The sequence below is a fragment of the Rhinolophus sinicus genome, chromosome 12, assembly GCF_057876585.1.
Source record: "Rhinolophus sinicus isolate RSI-liver-muscle chromosome 12, RSI-T2T, whole genome shotgun sequence".
Classification (NCBI taxonomy): domain Eukaryota; kingdom Metazoa; phylum Chordata; class Mammalia; order Chiroptera; family Rhinolophidae; genus Rhinolophus; species Rhinolophus sinicus.
Window position 1 is genome coordinate 34,135,509 of NC_142512.1, and position 18,678 is coordinate 34,154,186.

At 40.7% G+C, this 18,678-nt stretch overlaps 1 long non-coding RNA gene across 1 annotated transcript; it reads left to right on the plus strand.

Moving 5' to 3' along the window:
- The first annotated feature begins 14,252 nt into the window (after nucleotides 1-14,252).
- On the plus strand, nucleotides 14,253-17,817 carry LOC141568903 (uncharacterized). The gene is made up of 5 exons (XR_012492199.2): nucleotides 14,253-14,410; nucleotides 14,517-14,603; nucleotides 15,145-15,216; nucleotides 15,883-15,980; nucleotides 16,768-17,817. It is a non-coding gene; the product is annotated as an uncharacterized LOC141568903 (long non-coding RNA).
- The last annotated feature ends 861 nt before the right edge of the window (nucleotides 17,818-18,678 follow it).

Here is an 18,678-nt window from a genome sequence, read left to right on the forward strand (position 1 = left end):
TTATTTTGTGGGTGTACTTAAGGGATTGAAATTTTAGGAACAACTGCTTTTAATAACAGCAAGATGCAAGGTAAGTCTTTTCTTTATGGAAAGATTTTAAAGTTTGAGTTGTTTCTTAAACAGATACAGGCTATTTAGATTTTTTGTTTGTTTGTTTTTAATTTTCTAATGGCAGCTTTAGTAAGTGGTGCTTTTCAAATATTTTTCATCCCATCGATGTTGCTGAACTTATGGGCATACAGTTTTCCTCATAATAATCTCTCCCCTTATTACTCTTTCAATGTTTCTAGGATCTGTGGTGATATCCTATCTCCCATTGGTTGTTTATATTGCCTATCATTTTTTTAATCTTGTTAGGTTTTATCAATTTTATTACACTTTTCACAGTACCATATTTTATATTTTGTTGGTTTTGTCAATCACTTCTCCATTATCTGTTTTATTGATTTCCACACATTTTATTAAAGACTTCCTTTCATGTACTTTGGGTTTGATTAACACTTCTTTTTCTAGCTTCTTAAAGTGAAATCATAGATCATTGGCTTTATATTTTCTTTATTCCGATATAGTCATCTAAAACTTACATTTCTGGGTGGTGAACACACAATGGGATTTATAGATGATGTAATACAGAACTGTACACCTGAAATCTATGTAATTTTACTAACAATTGTCACCCCAATGAATTTTTTAAAAATCCTAAAAACAAAAAACAAACAAACAAAAAAAAACCTTACATTTCACTGAGCTTCTTCCCACAAATTTCAACATATTATGTTTTCATTTTCAGTCCTTCAAATTATTTTCTAATTTTCCTAATTGTTTCTTATTTGATCCATGGGTTGTTCTATAGTGAACTGTTTAATTTTCAAATATTTGGGCACTTTTCAAATATCTTGCCTTACTGATTCCAAATTTAATACCATTGTGGTAAGAGAACATTCTCGGTATGATTTCACTTCTTTGAAATGTAGTGAAATTTCGTTTTATGGCATAGCATACGGTATATCTTAGCAAACATTTGATGTACACTTAAGAAAGAAAATTAATTATTCACTCATTTTATCACCGGTCAGTTAAGGCTCTGTCATACGTCATTATCATCCTGAGACCCAGGCTGATGAGGCAGCCTCTATCTGGGGCATAGCTGTTCTCATGCCGCAGGAAACAGAGAGTGTAGCAAAGCAATTTCTGGCTCTTAAAAATTCTACCTAGAAGTGACACATATTACTTCAATTGAAATTCTTTGGCTAAAGAAACTAACATGGCTCTTTCTAATGTCAGTCAGAGGAGGAGGTATAATCCTGCAACAAAAAAAGCAATAAATATTTAAATACATATATAATCCATGCCAAAGACATAGTTCGTCTTAGAGGACCTGTTGATACTATCTCCAAGTACCTTTCCAATCAATTACTTCTCTACATTCCCATCGCCCACACTGTTGTCCAAGCTAATTTCATGGCCCATCTAGATTGCTGCAAGAAAGCTCTTCATAGATCCATTTACATTCACTTTGGCTCTGTGACAGCAGTTAGACTATTCAACAAAAATCTGAGCACGCCGCATACATTCTCTGCCCACCAAATCCATCACTATCCACCAGTCTCTACATTAAAACCCTTAATGGCTTCTCATTGCACTTAAGTTAAAATGCAACCTTTCTGTGTGGCCCAGAGGCCTTGCATAACTCAGCCTCTGTCTACCACTTCAGGCTCATCTCTAACCACTCTGGCCCTCACTCACCAGCCCCATGACTCTCTCAGTGCCTTGAATGCATCAACCTATTCATAGAACTGTGGAGACTGAGCAGGCTGTCCCTGCTGTCAGGAATTGTCCTTTCCTCTACCCTTCCCCTGGCTCACAATTCTAACATCCATATTAAAGGGCCCCCTACTCCTCTAATTCTTAATCATAGTATATTTTGAGTTCACACTAGTTATCATGATTTGTGGTTATGTATTTGATTGCATGGTTACTTTTTCTTCCCCTTCATGGACCACAGATTTGAGTTCATCATGTCACTCAGTGCAGGAGTACAATTATATATGCCAGACAATTCTTTTGTTTTACCCTTCAGTACTTTTTACCACTCCTTTCCCCTCCCTCCTTAGCCCCTAACTCTAGTTCATTTAAAGGTTGTCTCTCCAATTTTCACTATATTTATTAATTTACACACACACAAACACACAATGCTCTATGTATATTTTGATTTTTGCTTTCCTCAATCATTGTTAAATGTCTGAGTTCTGCCTATGTTGCTATGTGACACTCAAGCTCATTGTTTCTGGCTAACCCTTGGCAGTGTTATTACCCCTTTGCAGATGAAGTAACCAAAGCGAGGCTGAGTAGTGTCTTAAGTTTTCAAAGGTAGGATTTGGTAGATCCATGAATGAAATCCAGGTTTATCTCTCTTTAATGTCAGTACTTTACACGTTCCTTTCTATCAAGTCATCTTTGCTGTCACTGTTTCCTTATTTGAGATACAGAAATTTGATATCAGAGAAGCCAGATGTCTACGTGGTAGAGTTAGACTTAAAACCTACTTCCCTCTTATTCTTATATAGCACTGCACAGGGTCGGTGTTTCTTAAACACACTGATTGGATTCAAGGTCTAACTTCATGCCCTGGTTTTAGAATGCGGACATCTTTCCCTCCCCACCCTCCCAAAGCCAACTGTAGAAACTTACTGAAAACTCCAAGCCCTGTGCCAGCTCTTAGCTTTGTGCAAAACTTTCCTGTTTGCAGGGCTTCAAACCAGCTATTTAGAGTTGGCAACACTGTTTACTTTCAATCCCCTGTTGTCAATAGATCAAGTAGAAACAGTGATAACTCAATGAAGCTGCAGGCAGCAGATCCATCAGGACCATCACCATGATACATATCTATGTACAGGAAGATTTAACCCTGGAACCTAAACAAACAGGAATTCCTGATTTTAATCCAGACTGAATATTAGTGTTGTCCATCCACACACTTGTCAGGACAGTGAGGAAGCTGTGCAAACATCTATTTTGACTAAAATAGCCTTTGGGACCATGTAGGGTACGAATGAGCTTGGGGCTTAAAGGGCAGGAGAAAACAGCTTACAGGGACTAGAGTTGAGATTCTCAAGTGATGGGCGAGAGAAGCCACAATTCTCACTCCCTCAACAATTATTTACTGAATGTCTTCTACGTGGCAGGCACTGTGTTAGAGCGGAGGATGTCCAGCATGGAATAAAGTCTCTGTGCTCAGTGGAGTCATAGCCTAGTGGGAGAAACAAGGAAAGCAGGTGAACGAAGACAAGCAACCACAGCAAAGCTGTGAAATCCCATCCATAACTAAAGTCTAAGCCTTACCTGACAAGGTAAACCTCACAGCAGGATAGAGAACAGAGTTGCTATTCCTGGGAGCTACTCAAATATGTTTTGAATGCCTCAACAAGCCAAATGGAGACAGATCATAATAAAATGAAGCTGGAACAGGCATGAGACTGAGATTTAATGGTGATGCTACCTGTGTTAACCATTCTGAAAATTAACTCCCAAGGGGTATCAAAAACATTAAAACTCACTTTTCCTCAATTTTCTTATCTATAAACAAAATACTTGTGTTATTCATTTTGCAACTTACCAAGCCACATGAGATGACTCACCAAGGAGTGTTATATAAACCTTAGATTATATATATATATTTCATTGTTATTCTGACATCTGGTTTCTATTATATGTGCTCTGAATATTTTTTCCTTCACCTCTATCCTCTTTCTAAACACCTCAGTGTCACTCACTGCTGTACCTCACTTCGTGACCTCTTTTTCCATTAGTTTTTAATCATTTACTAAATGGAAAAGGTGAAGCATTGAAATTAGAGCTATAATACAAGTTTTTACCCAATAAATGTAACATGTTCATCCTAGCAGTTAATTTCATAATGGCACATGGTATTTTAGAAACATAATATACCTTTCAGGCTTTAAGATTTATACACTATTGATTATTACACTCTAATCACTATTCTCGGCCTCCTTAGGACACACAACTACCACTTCTAGGGGAAAATAAATTAAATCCTGTTCTGTTGAAGCCAGGGCTGCTTTCCGTGGTCGCATAGATTACTGCATGGGGTACTATTCACATTATAGTTTAGCAATAAATACCTTGCTGTTGAGTAGGGGACAACTGGGGCCGCTGAGCCTGACGGTCATGTCTATGCCTACTTATCCTAGTGAAATTCTGCTACAAAATTAAGGGATGGAACATAAAGGTACCTAGTGAAGGGATTGAATATGATGGGATCTAAGATTTCTTCCTGTTCTAATGTCTCTGACTCTAGAAATTCTGTGTACTTGTAAGAAACAGCTCATGAGTTTGTCCTGAGAATAGCATTGAACCTAGGAGACAGAACGGAGACCAAGAGCACAAAGACTGAACTGATCATGAAATGTAGGGTCAGAGCTTCCCCCTTGCATACCTAGGAGTCTGACTAAGCATTAAGCTAATTCCTGACGTCACAAGCCAGACAAGAAGGAAATGCCAATGTGAGAAGGCCAGTGGTTTTTTTTTTGACACTGAGAAAGTGAAGTGGCCTAAGCTGGGTATCACACTCCATAGAAGTATTCACCAACTATGGCGCTAGTGGGATTGCTTCTCTGTCTTTCTCACTAGATTAGCCACATTGAGAACAGAACTTGTCATCCCATGCCCTGCCATCGTTCCCTCTGCCTACATTTTCCCTCTGGGAGATTAACAATAAACATGGCGTATTAAGCATCTGAGAAGTTTTACATTGAATCAACTGATCTCATCTCTTAAGTCACTGTTTCCAAAATAATATGCCCACAGAATCACTTTTTCACAGCCCATGTATTAATAGGTCATAAAATCTCCAAGCAATAGCCTGGACACCACTACTTCAAGGGCTAGTCTCCTCTTTTGCTGTCACTGAGCTGTCAGTTTGAAAAATGAGGTCTCCTTGATGTCCAATCAGATCCATAGATGTAGACGTATATCTAGGAACAATGGGTTTTGTTTACCCCATGCTCTAAAACACCACTGACTGTTGGAACTACAGCCATAGACAAAGGAATCAAGCCAAAGTTGCAGACCCTCCCAGGAAAGCTCCAGGCCTGCTCATCCCACTTGGAATGAGGCCTCAGGCCAAAGTTGCCCCGCCCAGGGCTGCTTTTACCTTAAGTAAGAATTCATCTGGAGCTGCCCTTGAAAGAGTTACAGGTAAACGGGGACAGTGAGATAGTTACACACTTTAACACCTTTTTCTCCTCTGGTAACTATTATTGGCCATTTAGCCATTTTTCCATTTTCTCTAGTTCCCATCGCCTGCTCTATACCTGCTTAAACTTGATATTTAATACTAGCCTTTCCAACTCTCAGCCCTAAGGGTCCTACTTCAGTCCCATTACCTAGCCACTGTTTTCCTCCTCCAGGCCTAAAACAGTCTCTGTAAGCAAAGGTATATATTATTATCTAGTGCCAGACCTTCACTGATACTTTTCTATGCCTCTGGCCTGTCTCTGAAATCACCAATGTTTTTCATAGAGTTGCAAGGGGGTTTCTGTCCCCCGCTAATCAAGAGAGGCCAAAAAAATCAGGAAAGATGACTTTCTGTGGGCCCCAGTATACCAAGAGCCCTGTAACATCTAAAAAAAAAGAAAAGAAAAAAAAAAAACCTAGTCTTGTCACTCTCTCCCTTAAAATTCTTCGAAAGCTCTCCAGGGCATAAAGAGCTCATTAGCTAGTTAACTTTTCTGCTTTTCTGGGAGACTCACATTGTATGAAGCTCTGTACTAAATGCTTCAGTTCTAATCCTCACAGCAACTCTACAAAATAAGTATACTTATTAGGCCCATTTTTGTAGAAGAAGAAACTGAGATCTAGGCCTGCCTAGAGCTGCAAAACTGGTCCCACGCTGGAGCCAGCATTCAATCCAAGCAGTCTGACTAGTGGTTGGGCTTTACCACTGGGTCTACTGCCTTATTTAAGTCTGGATGAAGTACCACCTCCTTAGCTTGAAATACTAAGACTCTTCTCTTCTCATGTAGGTCCCAGGTTGGCTTCCACATATGCTCCTGTCACTCTCACTCATGCAGCCCCCATTCACTCACCTCCTGTGTGCCAGAACCTGAGCTAAACATCACACAGTAGCCACACCAGTCTGATTCCATACCACGAACCACACTTGCCTGTTATTTTACAGGTGATGTCTCTTCTGTCTGTAAGAAGTTCCGCCTCCTTCCTTTTGCCCTCTCCTTCTGAAATAGTTTCTATATATCCTTCACGACTCAAATTTAGATGTTATTTTCTCTATGAAACTTAAATGTTATTTTCTCTATGAAACCTTCTGTAGTTGAACTAGGTACAATGCCTCTTGGGTGACTGTGGCAGTTTGTACACATCCCCTTTTCACACCTTAAGTGTCTATTTTTCTGTCTACACCATTACCCACCTCTTTACCTATCTTCTGCTCTAGAATGTAGAGGACTTCAGCCATGCCTACCTAATCTTCCTGCTTTCTGGCAGAATGTCTGAGATTTCATAAATATTCCAGTGTAGAACAGCCTGCTACTGTAGTATCAGAGACAGCCTAAAGGCTTGTATTTGCAAACAACCTTTAGACTACGTTTTTAACAGGCTTAGTCCACAGAAACCTGTCTTCAGGGGTCTCCCAGTCTAGCAAAGTACATTTATACAAAAATAGACAAAGAAGCAAAGAAACTTATAATTGCTACAATAGAGAGATAGATACAGTGATACAGGAGCATGGAGGTGGAAGGCATGGACGCCTCCTGGAGGAATCTGAAAATACTTCCCATAGAAACGATGATTGTGCTAAGACACAGGCGGTGAGTAGGTCTTAACTAGGTCAACAGCAGGGTGAGCACCTTGTAGGTACACAAATACTTAGAGACATGTGAGTAAGTTCTATTTGGGGGTCTGGGGAGTTCAAAACTAAGGGAGTCTAAGTGCTGTGAGGAGCGTGAAAGGAGATGCGACTTACGTGCTATTAAAAAGCCAAATTATAAAAGGCCCAACATATCATGAAAAGGAGTTTTGATTTTTTTCTACCAAGATAAAGGTAAAGGGTCTGGTCACCCTTTACCAATATGTGTGTGATTTCCCCACCAACAAGCAATCCTCAGATACCAACTGGGTGTCCTACAGTTCAACTCAATTCTGACACTAACTGCAGGGAAGTATAGCATCAGATTCCTTAGATAAATGGCTCAGTCTCACAAGAGTACCCCACTGTGGGGACAGAGCCCCAGAGAGCAGTTTCCAGGCTCTCGGCCTTGTGTGGAAAGGTGCTGGCTCGGGTAGTAGATGGCCGTTGGCTGTGGCTAGTTGTCCGTCAGCTGTAGCCAGTTAGCCAATTGGCCACTAATACAACTGCCATGGCTATGCTAGCAGAAAATGGGGGCTACCAAGAAGAGGGTGGCTGAGCCTGCAAGCGGCAGAGTATGGATTGCAGATTGCAGAGAGGCGGATTGCAGCTAGCAAGTGGAGAGTCGAGTCAGATAGTTGGCAGAAAAGCGGACAGCAAGTCGCACGTCGTATGAATCAGCCTTCAGTGAGACTATAGTGGTATGACTCCGCTACCTATGGCTCCGTGGGTGTTCCTTTTTGGCCTCACCATGTCCTGCGTTCTTATGTGGGGAGGGGGAGCAGAGACTCCGCAAGCCGCCCTGCATGACACCCCCCATCCCCCACACACACACATACACTTCAAGTGCTACCGTGTTCCCAGAAAATAAGACCTAGCCGGACAATCAGTTCTAATGCGTTTTTTGGAGAAACAATTAATATAAGACTCAGTCTTATATTATTCCGTCTTTTATATTATATTATATTTAAATTATATTATTATATAGACCCAGCCTTATAGTAACATAAGAACAAGTCTTATATTAATTTTTGCTCCAAAAAACACATTAGAGCTGATTGTCTGGCTAGGTCTTATTTTGAGGGAAACACAGTAGTTGCAAGCCCAGGGTGTAACCTGTGCTTCTGACATACTGGCTCACATCAGAAGTTCCCACAACCACCTCCTCAGGTTTGATTAACTTGTTAAAGCAGCTCACAGAACTCAGAGAAACACTTACTCCCTAGATCACCAGCTTATCATAAAAAGGACAGCCAGGTGGAAGAGACACACGGAGCCAGCATGAAGAAAGGGTGCAGAGCTCCCATGCCCTCGCCCAGCACACCACTCTCCGAGCAGCAACCAGTGTGCACCAACCCAACACTCTCCAAATCCCTCTGGGGGATTTTGTGGAGGCTTCATTACAGAGGCATGATTGATCCAATCATTGGCCATTGGGGATTGATTCAACCTCCAGTCCCTCTCCTCTCCCCAGAGGTCATGCCGGTGGAGCTGAATGTTCCAACATTCTAATTAAGTGGTTGGTTCTCCTGGCAACCAGCCCCCAACCTTGGAACAGTCACTATTTTAACAAAAGACACCTTTGCTGCTCTCATCAAGTTGGAAATTCCAAGGGTTGTAGGACCTCCGTGTCAGAAAAGGCAAAGAAGATCAACTATATGTTTCTTAGGATAAATCACAGGATCACAAAAGGGAAAATACGAAAGCATTTTGCATTTAAGATGAAGTAATCAGATATCCAGTCCTCCAGCAACAGAATAAAGGATAGAAGTTTTGGAATAGGTTGAGTTTAGCATCTAGGAGACTGTCATTACCCCTCACCTCTACGCACAGACAGTTGATAAGAAAAAAAGGTGGCGAAGCCTCCTGTGTGGAGAAGCACAGCCCCTGGCCCTGTCCCCTGGCAGATGATGTTCCTAAAGAGTTTTGTTCCAGGCAGCTCTCCTCTTTACTCTCCAGTCTCCTCATTTGTTTTGCTTCCAAAGGAAATACCAGGTTTTCTTATGCACACCCTCTATTTAAGGAAAGCCTAATCACCCCTTTCTGAGCCCCGAATATTTCTAAACTTTCCACTCTCAGAACACAAAAATATAAATCCCCTATTCTAAGAGCTTCTTTATCCCTTAGGATGAGGAGTATTTAACTTACAAGTGACAGAAACCAAACTTAAATTAGCTTATGTGGAAACTGAATTCATTTGCTTAGGTAATCAGAAAGTCCCAGAGGGTTGCCTCTGGTCAGATTAAACTGGAACCGGGGTTTCGAATTGTCAACAGTACTCTGTCATTAGCTCTTGGCTCACCATCCTCTTGCCTTGTGTTCACGTACACTCTCTTTAGACGGTAGCAAAGGTGGTGGTGACCAGTAACATGGGGCTCACATATTCCTCACAGCCTTAACCCAGGGGAAAACATAGCCCCCCCCCATCCCCACCCCCAGCATCTGCTTCAGTGCTCTACTATGATGCTTGTCAGTACTGTTTGGATTTACATACTTGATTCTGGACCAATCTCTGTGTCCAAATGGATATAAGGTATATGAGGAGGGGTCTGTTGGCAGTGCCTTGATGACATGGGCTTGTATCAATTCAGCACAGCCAATTCCATGCTCCTCTTCCCAAGGTCACATTTGGTGATGTCATATGGGTGCTGTGGAGTTGGACATAGTAGGAGGGTGGGAGACACTACAAATGCAAACGTAACAAATCAGGAAAGGTAAATTCTCAGCCCACCACTCCCTGTGCGTGTCAAAGGCTCATCCTTCTCTTAGAAAATAATGGGTTACACGGGTGACCACTCCACCAGGATCACATGGAGTAGGGGAAGTTCCAAAACGGAAGACATAAATGACAAGAAAGTACAAAACAGTAGCTGGCGTCGATCACCTTCAAAATGTATTCTTTGTTTTCAGTCACAGATGGTAAACCCGGACCTTTTTGATGAGTGAAAGTATAGATTTCCGTCTCATTTCCAATGCACACGTCCAAGGAGCCTTCAGAAAGAGGGGAAGGAGAGAAAAAGGAACAAGACATATTCTCCTCACCCCTGGAGTTCTCACCCCCTGAAAAGATCTTCTGGAAAGGTGAAGATCTGCAATACTTACCTTACTCAATAGAAGTACCACTCAACACATGGGGGAAGTTTAATAAATATTTCATACAATACCACGCCATGACCAATAGTCGTCTTCGGTCTATGGAGATGTTATATTTGTAGGCTTTGTGAGTTGGATCACAGTGAAGTCAGCCACTACGTAGACAAAGGTAACACCCTCCTAAGACATCTTAGAATATCCTAACTTTCAAGAAGTTAAGAAAATGGTAAGATAAGTGCCAGAAAACTTCTTTGCTTTGATTGGAGCCCCGGAGCCAGATGGGAAAGAAGGTGAAACTTATATGTAATTATCATTACTTCTGATAAACCATTTTCTATTTTTCACAACTGGAGAAGCAAATGACTCAGAACACACACACACACACAAAATTATAAACTAAAGAGAAAATCAGGGTAGGGCAGATCACTTCCGAGAGCTATGTTACAACATGAGTTATGTTTACTCTCTGGCCAGCTCTACCATCCTAAATATCCTTGCCCTGTGGGAAGAGAATGCCACATACAAATATAACTGTCCCTAAGACCTCAAGCACTTTTGCTGTTGCACCCCTCAATGAAAAGTAGACAGAAATGGCAAAGATTTTAGTGATAGAGAGGGGGCCTGTTATCAAACACATCCTGAGAACTGCTTGGGGATCAGCAATCTAGGGAAGACAGTAGTGATGGGGAAATGGCCTGATACCAGCAAAGTGACACTGGGCAATGAGCCGAGGAGCCACCAATCAGTAGGTAGCAAGACATTCCTAGGCGCCATTAAACACCAGAAACTGCAATAGGAAGATGTGGCTTTAGCTAGTCACCAAAATTAGAATATCTAAAAAGCCTCTGGGTTCTCTGGAATATTACCAGAGGGAATTCCCTAGGAAAGGCCTTCCTGCTGGTCAGTATACACAGACTCAGAATGTAAAATGTGACCACAGTTTTAATTACCAACTAGTGAAGTCAGGAATGTTTAGGTTAACCATCATTTAACATAGTTTAAAGATGGTAAAAACCAGAGGGTAAGGGGGTGGGGGGTGGGAGATGAGGGTCAGGGGGATCAAATATATGGTGATGGAAGGAGAACTGACTCTGGGTGGTGAACACACAATGGGATTTATAGATGATGTAATACAGAATTGTACACCTGACAGCTATGTAACTTTACTAACAATTGTCACCCCAATAAATTTAAAATACATATATATACTCAACACATAGCAAAATAAATAAAATACATTTAGGAAAAAAATTTTTTAAAAGATGGTAAAACAATCGAGTGATTAAATATGTGATTTTCTTTTTCCCAATGATGAAACTTGATTCTACAATTCTTCTGATAATGCAACTCCTTGTTAAAAACCCTTCAATAATTGCTTATTTCCTGTAAGGCAAAGGCTTAGCTCTGATTTAGCATGATAGTCTTGTGGTCTGACCCCTGTATCTCTCTCTCCAGCTTTAATCTCTTCCTTCTTTTATATATTTTGAGATGTGGTTTTATCAATCTGAATGTATGTCAAGGTACACATGATGTGTATACCTCCATGCTTTTAAATATGCTGTTCTCTCTGCCTCAGATGCTACCCAAGCCCTTACTCTCTCCATGTGGTTATATATATATATATATATATATATATATATATATATATATATATTCACATATATATGTATATATATTCATACATATTCACATATATATGTATATATATATGTGTGTGTATATATATGTGTGTATATATATATATTCATTCTTTAAGGAACAACTCAGTTTTTAGCTTTTTGTGACTCCATTTCCTCCTTGTTCATTTCCTTTTGCCTCAATCCACCTGTAAGTGGTATTTGGTCTAACTCCTCCTCTCTCCTCCTAAGTGACCCTATGAGAATATTCACCATGATTTGACATTTGAGTTTATGCACATCTCAGTACTAGAGCATGAGTTCCTAGAGAGTTGAGGTTTCTGGATAATCCTTCTCCGTATTTCTGGAGCCTCGCACACAGTGTTGGGTACCAAGTAAGAATTTAATGAACATGTGATTAATCTGAATAGGGAACAATATGATGTTTAAACTCTGAAAATATTAGAAATTCTACCAAGAAATATTTTCAAAGGTTTATTTTAAAAATAATCTATATCCAGACTTCTAACATTCATGTTAAAATATTGTTTACAAGGCCCTATGTAAGTAGAAATTATAGAAAGACCTATAAGGTGTTTTATGTTTTTTTAATTTACTATTCATCAAGCAGGAAAAATGTCCCAAAGTGGAGTAAAACACATTACCAAATACTATAACTAATTGATTCCAGGCAAAGGAGCCATATTGAATTGTTAGTAATGGTGTTAATGAAAACAGAGCAATGGCCTCTCAGTAGATAAATGAGTGGAAAAATACATCTCTTCAGTTATGTGTAAAAAAATAGGACCAAAAAAATTCCAGGTACACCAGCAATTAATCACAATAATTTGCAAATCATTTCAAATACCAAAAGTGCAATGATTTTTTTCTCCAAAAAAAGAATAACATTCTCATTGTGGAAAACTTCCTGTAACAAAGGTGAACATTAAGCAGAATTATTGAAGAAATTGATACATATATTTAACTCTTGGATATCTACTTATTTTTATGAAGGGTAGTTAGGAGACTGTATTGATCTCACTGACATTTGAAAACTATAGCATTAATTATCAGACGCAAGCCATGCTAAAAATAGAGGCCTTTAACATGTGTTTGCTATTTTTATTGTCCATTAAATGGCATGACTGAATATTGAAATACAGTAAATAAATGGCTGATTGAGATGTCGTTGCTGAATATTTCATGGACACTCAATCATCAGAGTCAAAAACAAATGGAGAACCTCTAGTCATACTTCATGGCCCAAGTACAACCCCTCCCCGACGTGTTCACTGCCATACTTACTTGAATTAAAATTAAATGTTTACCTAGCTCCTAATTTGAGCAAAGCATTGCATAGAAAGTAAAGCTAAAATAAGACACTGCCTTGCATCTCAAGAGGCAAAGAATCCAAAAGAAGAGACGAATACATTTACAGGTTCATTCCAATAAACAGGTATTAAACACCTCTTGTTTCTAAAGCTCTGTACTAGGCTCTATACCACAGACGTAAATATGACCCAATTCCTGGCAGTGTTGCACTGACTGAAAGGATAGCTAATTTCTACAATATCCTGCTTGTCCCCTTGGGTCACATTGACTTCTTCATTTATAATGGTCTTGTCTAAGGTGGCTAAGAGAAGGATTTCTCTTAGAGTTGGAACGTGGAGTCATAGAGTCCAGCATTCATCAAAGTGGAAGCCAGATAAATAAAAAGAAGTACATTTTGTAACCAGTGCTGCAATCTACAGGCGCCTGGGCAAGGTACGCGGTACAAGGAGGCTGGTCAGTGGTATCCCTGAAGTGGGAGGCTACTCAACTATCAGATAAAGAGCCACTGGAAGGATGCTTGGAGATATGAAAGGCGGCCACAGTACACACCTGGGCATACTGGTGTCCTGAATTAAGGAAGGCTTCATCAGTCACCCCCGAGCCAGTCAGTGAACACACGCACAACCGTACATATCCTCTGATAAACATTCTAGAAATTCCTTTTTGGCTAAAAATAAAAAGGAAGACAGCATAAGAGGAAAATCCATGGATTCGAGTTGAGCTGGGTAGTATTTTTCTAAATAAGCACATGAAATGTGCAGTAGGAAATGAGCAACCCCTCCTTAAAAAGTAGCTATATATTATATAAGTATATAAGTTTCCTCTAATAAAGCCAGCTCAAGGGATATTTTAGAAAACCCCTTTTGGAATTCCCCATAGCCTATGTTCTGGCAATTTTTGGTCATTTGAAGATGGATTGAAAGTTGAAAAACAATCACTTTGCCATAGTGGGCATTTTGTTGACTTTGGAATTAAATAATTCTGAGTGTGATATTACACTGAGTAACTTACTGGAAGGGCAGTGAAACACTGGGGACTGTGCCTAGGATGACTGTTCCCACCTTGAAAGTTGTTGGAAAACACATAGCTCAGGGACTCAAGAGACTTAAGTCCTATCTAGTTTTGTTTTCATGAAAAATATAAAAAATAAATCACATGGTTGATAAAGCAACCCATTGTAAGATGAGCTCTTTTTTTTTTTCCCCCTCATCTGTAATTTATAACTGCCTCTGGGATCATGCCAAAGGAAAAATCCCCAATATTTTGCATGGTGGGAATTACCACAGCGGGTGCATTAAACAACTAGCCTCCAGTAGCGTCTGTTTTGAAGGGCACCATTATTTTGGAGGCTTGAAGGCTGGAACCGTTGTTCTGAGAGCAGTCTCTGTGTTTTAGTCACCCCAGGCTCCCAGATGCAGGCTCGGGACAGATGAATCCCATGCAGACTCGCCTCTGAGGAATCCCATCAGAGGACCTTAGCAAACAGGTACAATTTGGCTGGCGGGTGCTAATGGAGCACAAGACTCTCAGTCTGTGAGCTTGGTTCTTCCCCCAGGCGAAAAGGATTTCTCTGCTTTTATTCCCCTTCCCAGGGACTCAGAAACAGATCTGTTTGAAAAGACTGCATAAACCAGCCAAGGAGAACTGATGCCACACTGTTACAATCACAGTGCAGGATGGTATTCTCTCTCTTTCTCTCTCTTTTTTTACGCTACCTTATTGAGGGATGACTGACATGTAGAAAGTTGGACATATTTAATATATACAACTTGATGAGTTTGGGGCCACGTACTCGTATACACCCATGACATCATTACCACCATCAAAGCCACAGACATATCTTTACTTCCCAACGCTATTCCTGTCATTATTACAATTATTGTTATTATTATTATTATCTGATGGTAAGAACACTTAACATAAGATCCACTCTCTTAACATATTTTAAGTATACAATACTGCATTGCTAATTTATGCAAGATAAGTTCTGGAGATCTACTGTACAGCCTAATGTTTATAGCTAGTTACTATACTATATTGAATGGTATTCTCAAAAGGCCTCCCTTGTTCCTGGTTTCCTGAGTGACTGAGGCCCCTCCCATAGGACATGAGACGGGTTCACAGGCAGTGGGGTGGTGTCCGTGCCATTTGGAAACTGCAGGTGGAAGGAGTTAGAAAGGTGGGAAATTAAAGACAGTGAGTAACCAACATCTTTTCTAGGGGAATGTATGATGTGACAATAAACTTGGACAGAAATCTCAGTGCAGATCACCACAGCAAGCAAATAGGAAGGTAAAGTCAATTTTCACTTGGATGATTATGACGGCCGCAGTAGCACTCTGAGATTGGCTTCAGGTGTTAAAAAGGCAGGGGGTTGGAGGTGCAAGGGAAGGGGCTGATCAGATTTGCTACAGATAAAAATGTATTCACTTGTATAATATAATAGTTCAGTATATAGCGCTGTCTATCCAGCCTATGATCTCCCTGGGGCTTTTAGTATCATTTCTCCCCCACTTACTTCAGAGATGAATAAACCAAGACCTGGAGAGGATCGGGAACTTATCCAAGTTAAAAGCAACTGGAAATTGTTAGAACTCAGACAGAAACCCAGAGCTCTGGAAGCCAAACTCTTGGTTTATTCTCCCCTTCCACCTACGTCTGCTGCCAACGCTGCAGCCACACTGCCACCGTTGCCACCTCCACAGCTGCTCCAAGAGGCTCCCTAGTAATAATAATAATCCCGAGTAATGATGATAACTTTCATCATTTACTGCGTGCCTTTTGTGCACCAGGCTCTGCTCAATACTCACACAAGGTATCCCATTTAATCTGTAAAACAGTGTAGAAAGTAGGTACAATCTCGTTATCTCCGTGTTTGAAATGCAAACTGAATGAGGGGGTTAAGAACTGGCCCAAGGTCACAGAGCCAAGATCCAACCCTGGTCTGTTTGATTTCAGGGCCCAGAAATGTAAATCTTACATGTCCACAGTGAAGAGACCCTGCAGCCTTCCTCCTGACCCACACAAGTCTAAGGATTTCCAACACACCATGCAAGGTTGCCACCGCCTCTTCAGAATTTCCCCTTGGGCTTCCCATCCCCCAAAGTTTTAACTTCGGGGAACCGAGAAGAAAATTAAGAAGCAGGCATAGATGTATAGACACCTGAGGTTTCCAGAGTCTCCCCACCAAAGATCTTTTTCTTTATTCTCTCCATTGTGTAGAAAATATTTCTCTCTCTCTTTTTTTTTTTTCACCCTGTTGCTATATACCTGTCTGAGGGATCCATGGGCTTAATAAAACAGCCCCAAAACAACATAAAAAACATAGCCAGGCTAAAGCGGATTTGTAGGAAACAGAGCAGCGCTGGCTCTGAGGGATTCCTGGAGCTGTTTTTCTTCTTGGGAACTTGAGCGCTTCCTCCTCTTTGAGCCTGTGACCCTGTGGCCAGCCCAATCAATTATTTTATTTCAGTGTTTCCCAAGTAGGTTCAGATGTTTTCAGGGCTCTGACATCTTAATGAATCTAATTTCACGGCTTTCCCATATACGACTGGCTTCCGGGAGGTAAAGAGGCTGCTACCTAAGTTCTAAGGCAGATGAGTTACAAGAGGATGACCAGGGAGGGGTACAAACCCCACACCTGTTGGTCCACTGAGCTGGAGTCTTAGGATGACTCTAGTTTCCCTGTGTGGCCCCGATATTTGGAGCCTGGGTTTTTACTCAGGTAGTGTGAGCGTGGGTTTAAGGCAAGTGAGCCAAGGGGCAAGCAGACGAGCAGAGTGGTCCAGAATTTCAAGGTCCTGGGTTCTAATCCTTGCCCTGCACCTCATTTGTTTCATTCAGAAAACATCTACGGAGTGCTCGCCCCTCGCCAGTCACTGTGCTGCTGACTATGTGAACTCCTCACCTGCCTTTGTCTTCTCTGCAACAGAAAATGATCCAGCTGGAAAATCATCCATTTCCTCCCAACTCTTACATTGCTGGCTGTGTAATGGGAAGCTCATGAAGGGGTAACCTTGGTATGGAGTCTCTTCTTTAGATGGGGGGAGGGGTCTGTATTTGGTGTTGTGAGAAGCTGTGGAGGACAGTTATGGGAAGAGTACTACAGAGATAAAGAGACAGATAACAGCCTCACGTTCCTACCCAACCACTCATTTCCCATACTTCATTTTCCCATGGTCCTCCACCACTGACGCAATGAGTCTACCCTAGAGATGGCAGCAGAGTAAAAACCATTAAGACATAACATCTGATAATGCAGTCAGAGTGGCTTAAGGGTATGCTCCTTCACTTAACCAGGATACCCTCTGGCAGTGTGGATAGAGGGTGAGCTTAGGGCATTGAATTGTCCTTTGTGATGACTTGTGATCTCCATTTTCTCTGCTAATAACTGAGCTCAGGGCTTGTCAGCTCATTCCTCTGATGCATTAATGTAACACTGAAAACATTTAGCTGGGCTTTCTGCCTCCCTTCCTTTACTGTCCCCGCGCCTGCTAATCTACACTGCTTTTATCTTTCAATTTTACACGGACAACTAAAGCCCTTCACTGGCTCTGTTTCTTCCCACACCTGGACTATCTTTTCCTCTTTGTGTCCTCACTGTACACTTTCTATTTAAAGCTTAAGGGTCATTCCCACCTCCCCTCTTCTTTCTACCAAATGTCATCCTACCTATTCCTCAAAGCCACATGTTTGCTTCATGAGGATTACTCAGAACCTTTCAAAACCTGACCATCTTACTTTTCTCTACATCCCAGTTGGAACAAACAAGTATTACTTTACCCATTAAAGGCAAGCACATGTTTTAGAACTGGAAATATGTGCACGAACAAGCAAAGTTTGCGGCCTTCTTTCAGTGTAATATACTAGTAAATTTCAAATATCCTGTACTTTGACCTCAATATTCATATCGTGTGTGTATAACTTATTTTTTTAATAAAACAATATAGTTCATGGTTGACTCTGTGATGTTTTCTATTGTAGTCTGTGGGTGTAAAAATGATGATTGCCAATCCACAAAATTGTTTTTATAACTCACTAATAGGTCAAGACAGAAGTGTGGGAGCATTGATTTAGAGGAGACAGACATGTAACCCCTTGTTACTCAAAGTGTGCTCTGTGGACCAGTAGAACCAACATCATGGGCGAGCTCATTAGAAATGCAGAACCTCAGGCTCTACCCCATCTCTACTAAATCAGAAGGTACAATTCACAGGCTGATTAAGAGATGGAAAGCACTGATATAAAGCCACCATATGGAAACATAAGAAGTGTTAAATGGATGTAGGCTTGAGGGATGGGAGAAGAAGAGGCAAGGCTACAAGGCTAACTTTTATTGAGTCAGGCAGTGGACTGGGTTCTTTCATGTCATTTGTTACCTCCATCTCTTAAAACAACCCTACAAGTAAATAAGTTAGATATTGTTATTCTCATTTTCTGAGAGAATACTAAAGCTGAGAAATGTTGTGAACCTTGACGCATACATATATATATATATATATATATATGATGGTCAATACATATCATTATTCATTTGCCCAAACCCAAGAATTACACAACACAAAGAGTAAACTCTAATATAAACTATGGAATCTAGTTAATAATTATGTATCAGTGTTGGTTTATCAATTCTAACAAATGGATCACACTAATGCAAGAAGTTAATAATAGGAGAAATTGTATAGGGGGCAGAGAAGGGAACACTCTGTACTTTCCACCTAATTTTTCTATTCAGACTAAAAAATGCTCTAAAAA